Source organism: Sarcophilus harrisii, chromosome 3 (genome assembly GCF_902635505.1).
Source record: "Sarcophilus harrisii chromosome 3, mSarHar1.11, whole genome shotgun sequence".
Lineage (NCBI taxonomy): Eukaryota > Metazoa > Chordata > Mammalia > Dasyuromorphia > Dasyuridae > Sarcophilus > Sarcophilus harrisii.
In genome coordinates this window covers 439006666-439018682 of record NC_045428.1, presented here as the reverse complement: position 1 = coordinate 439018682, position 12017 = coordinate 439006666, and the positions used below count along the sequence as shown (strand labels likewise).

The following is a 12017-nucleotide window of genomic DNA, read 5'->3' as shown; positions in this document are numbered from 1 at the left end:
ATGGACCATGCAAAAGCATGGAGCTGGAAGAGGAGCATAGCAGGAGATTGGAAAACAGATTAGAATAATTTGGCTGGCAAACTGACAAAAAAAGGTTTCATATTGAAATTAGGATGGAAAAGGTCTAAACCAAATGAAAAGAGCTTGTATCTTTTTGCAAGGAAAATCTCAAAGGACATAGAACATGTAAAGCACTGTGCAAACCTTAAAGCACTATATTAATTATTATCATTATTAGAAATTCTAAGAACTGAAGGCTAGGAGCCATTACAGAGTTATGTTGGCAAAGAGAGAGCCAGAAGATAAGGAAACCAGTTTTCAAATAGTTACAAAGTCCAGGTAAATTATAAGAAGAAATCTGATTTGAGAAATATTATTTTGGAGATAGAATCAAGAGGACTTGATACTTGATGAAATGCTGGCATAGAGAGGAGTAAAGAATCATGTTAAGATTTGCTGTGATTTTGAACTTGAGGGATCTATAGAACAGTGAAATTCAGTAGAAAAGAAATTAGGAGGAGGAGGAGAAGATATTGGAGGCATGATAATGATGATGAATTCTCTTTTGAAAATTGGGGTTTGAGGTGTCACATGTAATATCCAAACTGACATATCAGGTAGGCAGTGGGAAATGTGGAACAAGAGGTCAGAGTTTCGGATACAGATCTGTGAGTCATCTGCCTAGCTGATAATTGAAAGTGTGGGTGTGGATGAGATTGCCAAGAAGAAAATATAAGAGGAAAAAAGAAGGTCAAGGAAAGAGCTTTATCTAATGACCACACTCAAGGAAGCCATATGAAGAAATGACAAAGAATGGTCAGAGGTGGAGGAGCAGAAAAGAACAGCATTAGAAAAGTTAAGTAGTGAGAGAATATTTAGGATGAGCATAGAAGTGAATGCCAAATATAGGGATTGAGAAGAAACCATTGAATTTGTCAGTTAGGAGGTCATTGGTAACCTTGGAGAAAACAGCATTTTAGTGCTAGGGACAAAAATCAGTTTGTATGGTTTTGAGAATGAATCACTAAGTGAGGGAGTAGAGGTGTGCATTTCTGTATGCTATACTATACTTTGTAGATTAGCAATAAAGGGGAAGAGAGAGAGGATATGAACACATATTCAAGGAATAATATTTTTAAGATGGGGAAATGTGGATATGTTTTTAGACAGAGAAGAAGCCAGTTAAGAGGGAGAAGTTAAATATATGTACATATATATGTATTTATATATACATACATATACATATATTTACACAATACATATGTGTACATATTAAAAGTGCTTTATCTGAAGTCAGAAAGTCCTGATTTCAGCATCATATACTTACTAGTTGTGTGATCCTGGGCAAATTACTTAACTTTTATCTATTTCAGTTTCCTTATTTGTAAAATGGGAGTAATAATGGCATCTTCTTTCCAGGATAAAATGAGATAATATTTGTAAAGCATTTTGCAAAGTTTAGTGTGCTACATAAATGCTATTTTTGATATTATATATAGTCCTTGAAGTTGATGGAATTAGGGATATGGATTGAGTAGTAACATCAGAGGAAAGGACAGAATGTGCTTAACGATAGACTTTTGATGCAATGAAGTAGAGGAGTTATGAATCCTAACCCTGATTGACCTGTTTCCTTAGCAAATAGGAAACAATATCATTTGTTGAGGGGTTGGTAGGATGCAGTTTGAGAGGAGGTTTTGAATAGCTTTTGAGAAAGGTAAGGTAATGAATTTGTAGGTTGCTAAAAGGTTTGCTGTACAGCCTTGTGAATTGAGTTAAGATTAGGGAGCATATGTTTATGATGGATAGTCACCAGACTTCCTTTAGTAGCATTTTATTGCTGGGATGTAGGAACAACAATAAAAACAATGCTACTAACAAATGCCTTATAGAGATTTTCCAGGATTATGGATGTTCAGGGTGGAAACAATAAAGGTCTAGGGGCAAAGGACTCAAGGATGGATGAGATCCCTGAAACTAGTTAAATGATTCAAATATAAGGTCAAAACTGTGAAGGGTGGGAAATGAAACCAGGACAGAGGTGATGGACTGGAAGAATGGAGAGGAATCAAGAGTTCCAAGGCCCTAATGAAGGAAGACTTCAGTAATTCAGTCAACAAACATTTAAGTGCTTAATAGGCACTAGGCACTAAGTTAAGTGCCTAGGGGGAAAAAGGAATAAAAAATTTAAAAAATGGTGAAAACATGATCCCTGTCTTCAAGAAACTTCCATTCCAATGGGGAAGGTGTTGCAAACTCAATGTGCCCAAATCAGGGCTCATTTTCTTTCTTTTTAAACCCTTATATCTTCTGCAACATGTTATTCATTCAAGCAAATATGGAGGATTTTGTTGTCTTTCTTTAATCTCAGTTTTCAACTTTGGTGTCACCCTCAACTCTTCACACTCACCCCATATATCCAGTCTGTTGCCAAATCGTGTTTTTACCTTTACAACACATGTCATGTCATTCTTTTTTCTTTTCAATTACTAGAATTTTTATTAGTCTCTTTCTCCTCCCCCTGAGAACATTAAACACACACACACAAACATATCCCCTACCTTTACTCCCTCACATCCTCAGCACTTCTTTTAATACATTGTCAACATATTTCAGCAAAACAAATCCCCATATTAGTCACATCTGAAAAATTCTATCACTTTTTGTGTTCTTAGTTCATTATCTTTGTCAGCCATTCTTTTAAACTTGTGTTTTATCAAGTTGATCAAATTTCTAAAGTCTTTCAAAGTTGTTTTATATAAATATGTGTGTATATGTATATTATTATATAAATTGTTCTCCTAGTTCTGATCATTTCATTTTGCATCAGTTCATTCAGTTTCCTCTTTCATCGTGTTTTATAACATTCCATTGCAATAACATTCCTTTTTTTTTCAGTTGTAATAAAGTCTATTTTATTTAATTTTAAAACATACTGTCATTTTGTGGGAGAAAAATATAAACAACATCCTCAAAGAATTTCAGGATAGGTAAGAAATCTTATAGTTATCTAATGATTATAAGAGATGGAAAGGTTGCTTGTATGGTCCATTGGTATCCAAACAAAATTAAATTTTTTTTTCATTTTTAAAATTTATTTAATAGCCTTTTATTTACAGGTTATATGTATGGGTAACTTTACAGCATTAACAATTGCCAAACCTCTTGTTCCAATTTTTCACCTCTTACCCCCCCCCATCCCCTCCCCCAGATGGCAGGATGACCAGTAGATGATAAATATATTAAAATATAAATTAGATACACAATAAGTATACATGACCAAAACGTTATTTTGCTGTACAAAAAGAATCAGACTCTGAAATATTGTACAATTAGCTTGTGAAGGAAATCAAAAATGCAGGTGGGCATAAATATAGGGATTGGGAATTCAATGTAATGGTTTTTAGTCATCACCCAGAGTTCTTTCTCTGGGTGTAGCTGGTTCAGTTCATTACTGCTCCATTAGAAATGATTTGGTTGATTTCATTGCTGAGGATGGCCAGGTCCATCAGAACTGGTCATCATATAGCATTGTTGTTGAAGTATATAAGGATCTCCTGGTCCTGCTCATTTCACTCAGCATCAGTTCGTGTTAGTCTCTCCAGGCTTTTCTGAAATCATCCTGTTGGTCATTTCTTACAGAACAATAATATTCCATAATATTCATAGACCACAATTTATTCAGCCATTCTCCAATTGATGGGCATCCACTCAGTTTCCAGTTTCTAGCCACTACAAAGAGGGCTGCCACAAACATTCGTGCACATACAGGTCCCTTTCCCTTCTTTATGATCTCTTTGGGATATAAGCCCAGTAGTAACACTGCTGGATCAAAGGGTATGCACAGTTTGATAACTTTTTGAGCATAGTTCCAAACTACTCTCCAGAATGGTTGGATTCGTTCACAACTCCACCAACAATGCATCAATGTCCCAGTTTTCCCGCATCCCCTCCAACAATCGTCATTATTTTTTCCTGTCATCTTAGCCAATCTGACAGGTGTGTAGTGGTCTTAGAGTTGTCTTAATTTGCATTTCTCTGATTAATAATGACTTGGAGCATCTTTTCATATGACTAGAAATAGGATAACATTCCTTTGTATGTATACATCATATTTTGTTTAACCATCCTTCGATAGAAAATTCATTTATTTTCCAATTCTTGGCTACTACAGAAAAAAAAGTATTATAAAAAATTTTGTAGTCATAGATCCCTTCCATCTTTTATTTCTTTGGGATAAGTTCTATGTGATATCGGCTGTTAATGATTTAGCTAAGATAAAAGGTATGTACAATTTTCTAACTTTCTAGGCATAGCTCCAAATTACTTTCCAGAATGACTGGAAGAATTCACAACTCTCCTAACAGTACCTGTTTCTCCTCAATTTTTCTAACATTTATCATTTTCTTTTTTCGTCTTCTTGGCCAGATTTGTAGGTCTGAGGTAGATCCTCTAAGTTGCTTTAACATTTTTCTTCAAATTACTTGTCATTTGGAGTATTTTTCCCCACAAGATTGTTGATAGTTTGAATTTCTCCCTTTGAAAGCTGTCTGTTCATATCCTTTGATCTACTGGGGAATGGCTCCTGGCTTCTTTTAAGACTCAGCTAAAATCCCATCTTGTTCAGGAAGCCTTTTCTGTCTTCCCTTTTCCCACTAGCTTCCAATGCCTCCCCCTGTGAGATTATCTGCCATCTATTTTGCATATGTCTTGTATGTGCCTAGTTATTTTTATGTTTGTGTCATCATTAGAATATGATTTCCTTCAAGATGGTTATGATTTGTTATCTTTCTCTGTATCACTCTCACTTCAGTCAGCCAAATAAGATTCCTGAAATCAGGAAGATGAGTTCAAATTCTGTCACTGACCTTTATTAGCTATGTGACTCTAGGCAAATCCCTTAACTCTTTTTTGCCTGTTTCTTCATTTGTAAAATGGTGATAATAATAATAATAATAATAATAGTAATAATACCACCTACCAGGATTATTGTGAGGATCAAATGAGAATACTATTTGTAAAGTTCTTTGCAAATCTTAAAGTACCATGTAAATGCTATCATCCTCTTTCTCATTATTATTCAGCACCTCCCAGAGAGCTTGAAACATATTAAGTGCTTAATAAATGTTTGTTGGTGATGCAAAGAACACTCTAAAATACTTATTGAAGTGAATTGTGTTTTTTAGAAGCTCAAGTAGGATGTAGAAGGCTTTTTTAAAAGTAGGAAGACTCTACCTCTATATTTTCTTTGGAGAGAGGAAAGTAATGAACATTCACTTATGAAATTGTAGACTAGTTAACTTATTTACTTGAATAGTACAATAAAGAAAATTATGAGACTGTGATGAAATGGTGTTATTATAAAAACACTCCCCTTTTAAAGAAAAAAATAATACGGACTAGTATATTTATTAGAATATTAAACTGATAAGAACTAGACAGACTATATGAAAAGTTGGAAGTAGTGACCATCATCTATCTGAACTTCATTAAGTTTAAATTTTGTTTTATTCTTCACACGACATTCTCATCACTAATTTAGGAAGATATAGTTTATACTATATTGCACAATTACCTGGAAGGCTATATTATAATGGGGATTATTGAGGATACAGCGCTAGCCTCTGGGAAAACTTATTGAATGGTTTATCATGAAGGTCAGTCTTGGGGCTCTTTATAACTAGGGCAAATACAAAGTAGACAAAAACTACATACTAAGTGGATTTAAGATATTGAAAGATTGGCTCATTACTCAGACAGAGCATGTTGTTTCTAGTCCAAGGGCCACCACTAACTGTTTTAATGACTTTCAGCTACTTCCTTTCACTCCTTTTTGCCTCACTTCCCCCAGATCTAAAATAGTTATAACATCAGCTTGTATCTACCTAATTAATATGTGACTGTGTAGAGAAAGGGAGAAAAAGAACATAAGGGTGCTTTGAAAAAAAGTCAAAAGGATCCACAAAATCATGTTTATCCCAAATTCCAAATTAATTCCAAATTTTCTGTTCAAGTTGGAAGGCGCAGTCAGGTGAATGATTTACAACAGGGCTTCATGGATTAAAAATGCCACAGGATAATCTAAAAGTTTTATGTACTTGTATATATTCACATAAATACACATGTAGTATTTTTCCCTAGCAACTTTACCTTTCTGGATTATGTAGTACTTAATCAACAATTCAATAAGTAAGCATTTAGTAAGTGCCTTCTTTATTCCAGGATTTATGGTATGCAATGAGCATGCAAATAATGGGATGGGAATAAACATTTATTAAGCGACTTTCATATGCCATGCTAAGTTTTTGCTATTGTTCAGTCTTTTTCAGTTATATCCAACTTTCTGTGACCCCTTTTGGTGTTTTCTTGGCAAAGATGTTCTTCTCTAGCTCATTTTACAGATGAAGAAATGAAGGCAAATGGGGTTAAGTTGACTTGCTCACAGCTAGTAAGTGTCTGAGGGTAGATTTGAACACAGTTCCTACTGCCTCCAGCCTCAGCGCTCTATCCACTTCACCACCTAGCTGCTAAATGCTTTATAAATATCTCATTTTATCAAATATAGCAAATGAAGCAGTTCTTGTGAGGACATGGTCCCAGTGGTAGGCACTCCTTTGGTCAGCTTCCTGAGGATTAACCTTGCTAAATTTGGTATTGTTTATCACCAGCAACTTAACAGCTATGAAAATTCATGTAAAAGATGGCATAAAATGGCATTTACTGGAACTCTATCCCCTTCATCTTCTGTAGTTATGGTGAGAGACTAGCAAAAAAGGAGGCAGAGGGGGTTAAAAATCTCAGGAGTTAGATAGTCTATAAGCATTAATCATTGGTTCTCTGAAGATGAATTTTTTTGTCTGGTGCTCACATCTTTTCAGAGAAACTGAATCCTATGAATCTTGACATTTTTTCTGTAGGTGAAACCAGAAGATGAAAGGTAAATGTTAGTAAATGCAAGGGAGGCTCATGACCATCCTTGGAAAATAAGTAAATAAAACCTGTTGGTAGAGCAGGTTTTAGGATTCATTCAAGAAAATAAAAAAAAAAAAAACATCACTTTCAAAGGACATATGTTCAGATATCTTCCCTTCAATCAGCTGTCTTATCCAATTTTGTTTCTACCTCTACACAATTCCTTTTTCTCCACACATAAAACCCATATTACTTAGTTCAATTCTTCATCCTCTCTTGTCTGGAATATTACATGGGCTTACATTTAACTTTCCTTGGTTTCTAACCCTCCATTTTCCAAACCATCCTTCACATGGATGTCAAAATAATTTTCCTAAATCATGTATGTACAACCATGTCATTCAAATGTTCTTCAATGACTTATTATTCTATGTAGGATAAATTGCATACTTTCTAGCTTTTCATTTAAAAGCTTTCTCAATTTGTCTCTAGCTTACCTTTAAAGAATTATTTCATAGAACTGTCTTTTTTATACTCTATATTCTTGCAAAACTGACTTACTTATTATCATCTAAAATTGTCATTTATTTTGTATAATCTGTCTCCCATGCCTGGATTACATTCCCTCTTCACCTCATCTCCTTAAAATGTTTCAAAACAGTTTTTGTGACATCGTCCAAAAAAGGTTTTCATGGTGTACCCTAAATTTATTTATATGTATAAATAAAAATTGTCCCCTTGCCATTACTAGCATTCAGATTTATTGAGGGCAGGCACTACATAAAAAAAAAAAACAACCAACCTTACATGTAATAGGAACTTAATAAATACTTTTTTGATTAAACTGTCTACTCTAATTAATAAACCATAACATAACATAGTAAATGTTAATTAAACATTTGTTTTATAAGAGCATTATTTTTCCTCTTACAACTTGATAAGGAATTTTAAAAAATGATTTGAATGGCCCAGATCTCATACATTTATATTTGAGTTGATATTTTCTTTTTCTCTCAAAAAATTACTTTGATATGCATAGACATTTTGATTCAGTGAACCCTTGTGGGTATATGTTTTCTTGAATAATTATGCTATTTTTCTCAGAGAAAAGCATTTTTCAAAAGAAAAGGCTGAGTCAAAATGTCTGTTTTAATTTTTTCCTGAGTTTATTCAAAATTCTGCTCAATATCAGGAAAAAAATTCAGTCCACTGGGAAAAAATAAATAACAATTCTCAGAGCATTTGGCACTTAATTGGAAAGCTGAGAAAGCAATTAATAGGTTAATTAGGGACTTTTAAGAAGGAACTCAGAAACCTCTTTCATAGAATTGGAAAGGAAAGGCATAAAAAAAATGTCCTGACTGATTGAACACTTTCACCTTTCCTTTACTTAGATATTATCAGGAAACTTTTAAGGACTAGAGAAGATGGCAACATTCTGGGCATTAGGTCCTGATGAAGGAGGAGGAAAGAGATAGACAGAGTGGTCAGAGAATGGATATGCTTCTACATATGTTTGAAAATTATGTAATTTAGTGCGTCAAAGATCCATGATCCTGTCATTGTGAATGATATCCCTCCCCATCAATGGAACTCACAGCCATTTACCTAAGTATTTTGTAAATGATTTTCATCAGGTGTATTCTTTAAACAAAAAGAAAAGAAAGGGACAAAAGAGAAATTGAACACTGACTGACTAACCTTCTAGAGAAGCCTCTCAGAACTTATTTGTTCTGACACAACCCACACTAGTCTATCAGTAGCCTCTCTTCGGAGCCTTTCCTGCTTGGGGGAGCTGGAGAAGTTGTGTTGCATTCACTTACACTCACCAGGGTCACCTCTGTGCCCAATGAAGGCCTAAGTAAGGAAGCCTCCCATTATGTACCAGTAACGTAGATGAAGTCTGGGAGCCCCTTGGGGTGCATACTAACTGCATTAGTGTATATGATGGCCCAGGCTCGTCTTAATTGGCTATGTCCAGAGGCATCATGCCTTATTCAGCATATGTGGGTTATCTACCTCCACATCTGATGTTGCACGACTACCAGTGAGTCATTGGACCCATATGCCACTTATTTGTTTCTTTTACAACATCACAAGTCTGTCTGTTTCCAGTCATTAATTTTTCTGATTTTTTAAAAACACTTTTCTGGCTCAATTCTGTATAAAAATTCACGTAGGTGTGTGTATGAGTTGTTTGTCTATGAATAACACAATAATCACCATTTGTGAAGAATTGAATTTATAATTTATTAAAAGTGTAATAGAAAGGGTTATGATGGGCAAGAGTAAGCACCTACATATTACCAAGGAACAGTTGGTCAGGAGATAACTTTAAATTTAATTTGTATTTAATATAACACACATGTTGAATGGATTGGTCATAGACTGACAGATGGATTGCTGGATTCTATTAAATTTACAAATATTTTGGAAAACACTGAAAGTAAGTGCTAAATGTGATAATGTTAGTGATATGATGATATTAGAGGAAGAGATTGTGCTAAATAATCCCATTGTCAGCTTTCTTGTCAACACCTGTTGTCTAAAAGCTGTTCCCATGATATCAGTAGCCATGTTTATACAATTATGATGATGATAATGATGGCAGACTGATGGTGGGTAGAGAGCTGGCCTTAGAACTAGGAAGATCTGGATTTAGTCTGTGCCTGGGTTTGCAAATCAGTCAAACTCTCAGTGTTCGTGGCAACTTTCTGAAAATATAACTTGTAGAGAAAGTGACTGAATTAATGGAAGGAGTTTCCTCATTTAGGACTTCTCTATTCCAGTGATAACACAGGGCTGGTCTCTGTCTAATACTATGTACATGGGTTATCTCCCTTGAGACACTCTAAAATAATGGCATTCCATAGGAAACCCATTTGGAGAGACTACCATGACATACTCATTGCTGATAAATCCAGCCATTCATTCTTTATAATAATAAAGAATGAATATAGTATATATTATATATGTATAATATGATATATAAGAATAGGTAGCATTTATCTAGTATCTACTGGGTATCAGGCACTGCACTAAGTGCTTTATAATTATTGTCATTTGATCCTCAGAACCCTGAAAAGTAGGTGTTGTTAATATGCCCACTTTACAGATGAGGAAACTGAGTCAAACAGAGGTTAAGTGATTTGCCCAAGATTCCACAGCTAGTGTTTGTTATTGGATTTGAACTCAGGTCTTCTTGACCCTAGGCTCAGAACTCTAGCCAATGAACTATTTTCTTATGTATTAGCTGGTATACATTAACCATAGAAGTCTTTTTGCTGTTTTCCTCCTCTTCTTATAAACCTTTAGCATTTGCTTTATCCCCTTTTCTGTAATTAATCTCTTATTTGCTGTCCTCAAGTTTTCAAAATCCTACTTAACACTTTTCCAAGTTGTCATGGAATTGATCCTTCTGGGTTTTAGTATTTTTCTCACCTGCATTTCCCGGCTTCCCATATATTTTAACAGTACTTTGTTTTCTCCACTTTCAAATGTGGAATTCTAATCTTATCTTGTTAGCACATTGTTCTACCATATAGCATCTCTTCAAAGAAAAAATATTAGCTTTTAGTTCTGTAAACTTTTCCAGCAGGTTTTGTAAATTGTATATTTTCTGATTCCTTAATTTTTTACCCTTTTTGTTCTCTTCACATTTTAATATACATTAATTAAGAAGTATCTTCATCAATTTTTGGTATTAGCTGAGACATTTTCTCTTATCATCTTAAAGCTACTTGTCTCATTTGTGGTTAGAAGAGAGGTTAAAACTACAAGTATTCAATAACTTTGTTAATCATTCTCACTCTACAGTGTTTGGTTTTTAAGTTCAGAAGGAATGGATAGTAAGCCAACAGGAGGTAAGATTTGTATCAGAAATATAAGAGAATTGAACAGAATATTTATATAGATACTAACTTATTGTGACTAGGTCTTAAAATCATTTAATCCAATAGAAACTATATTTTTAAAATGTGCTATCAATAAAGGATATGGGATTTCCAGTCTGGGAATCATTGAACTGTTTGTAGAATGAAATTGTAATCAAAGTTTCCAGGCCATTTCACCAATGTATTTCTTCGTGGAGCAGTGTGCCAGCATATTTCCTTAGAGGAATTCTTACTCTGGGGATGAATAGAGTCTAGAAACTTGTATGGGGAGAAAATTATATCTTTAGTTTTGCTAATCTTGGATTTCCTTTGGAATGTTTGGTATTTTATTTTATGCATTTAGAAACATCACTCGGAGAAGGCACTCATAGACTTCAACAGGCTTCTTTCTCAAGGAATTCATGAGCCAAGAATGGGGAAGAATATTTGCATTAGGAAACATACCCAAAGAATTTTATTCTTTTTAATGTGAACATTTGTTGCATATTTACTCATAAATATTTATCAAAGTAAAAGAAAATGTAGTTAAATTTAACTTTTAAAAAAAATTAACAATTAAATCGAGTCTTAAGCAAATGAGATACAAAATTACTAACAATTTTGAGATTATCAGCTAGGTGGTAGAACAGATTTCAAAAACTGGACCTGGAGTCAGATAGATCTGAGTCCAAATATGATGTCAAACATTGATTAACTGTGTGATCGTCAAAAAGTCTCTTATCCTCTAACTACCTCATTTTCCTAAACTTTAAAATGGGAATAATAATGAACCAACTCCATCGGGTGATTGTGAGGATTAAATGAAATAATATTTATGTAATGCTGAGTATTGTACACAGTAAGTGCTTAATAAATACTTGTTCTCTTCCATCCTCCCCTTCTCTAATAGGATGTGTCTAGGCAAAGCTATAGTGTTAGAGTACATTTGTCGCAGGGAAATTAATTTATTTGTTCTTTGAACTCTCAAAATTGTCTAATTCTGATGCTGCCTTTCCCCTAAGATTGCTAATGAAAATTCAGCCATCACCAATGTTCCAGTCCAAAGAATACTGGACTTTAAATGAGAAATCTTTCTTTATTTCTCTGTCTCGGTTCTTCTAAATCTGTCTTTTTTGTCTCTCTCCATATTTACTGATCTGGATCTACTTTTGTTGCCCTCTCCTTTCTTTCTCCCTGCTCTTTCATAATCAACTCATTTCCTCACAGAATACT

The 12017-nt window shown here is 34.2% G+C and overlaps 1 protein-coding gene across 2 annotated transcripts in view; it reads left to right on the top strand.

The window, feature by feature from the left end:
• Positions 1–12017, top strand: part of WASF3 (WASP family member 3) — a 179110-nt gene that overhangs the window by 110687 nt on the left and 56406 nt on the right. The gene's annotated exons all lie outside the window — the stretch shown is intronic.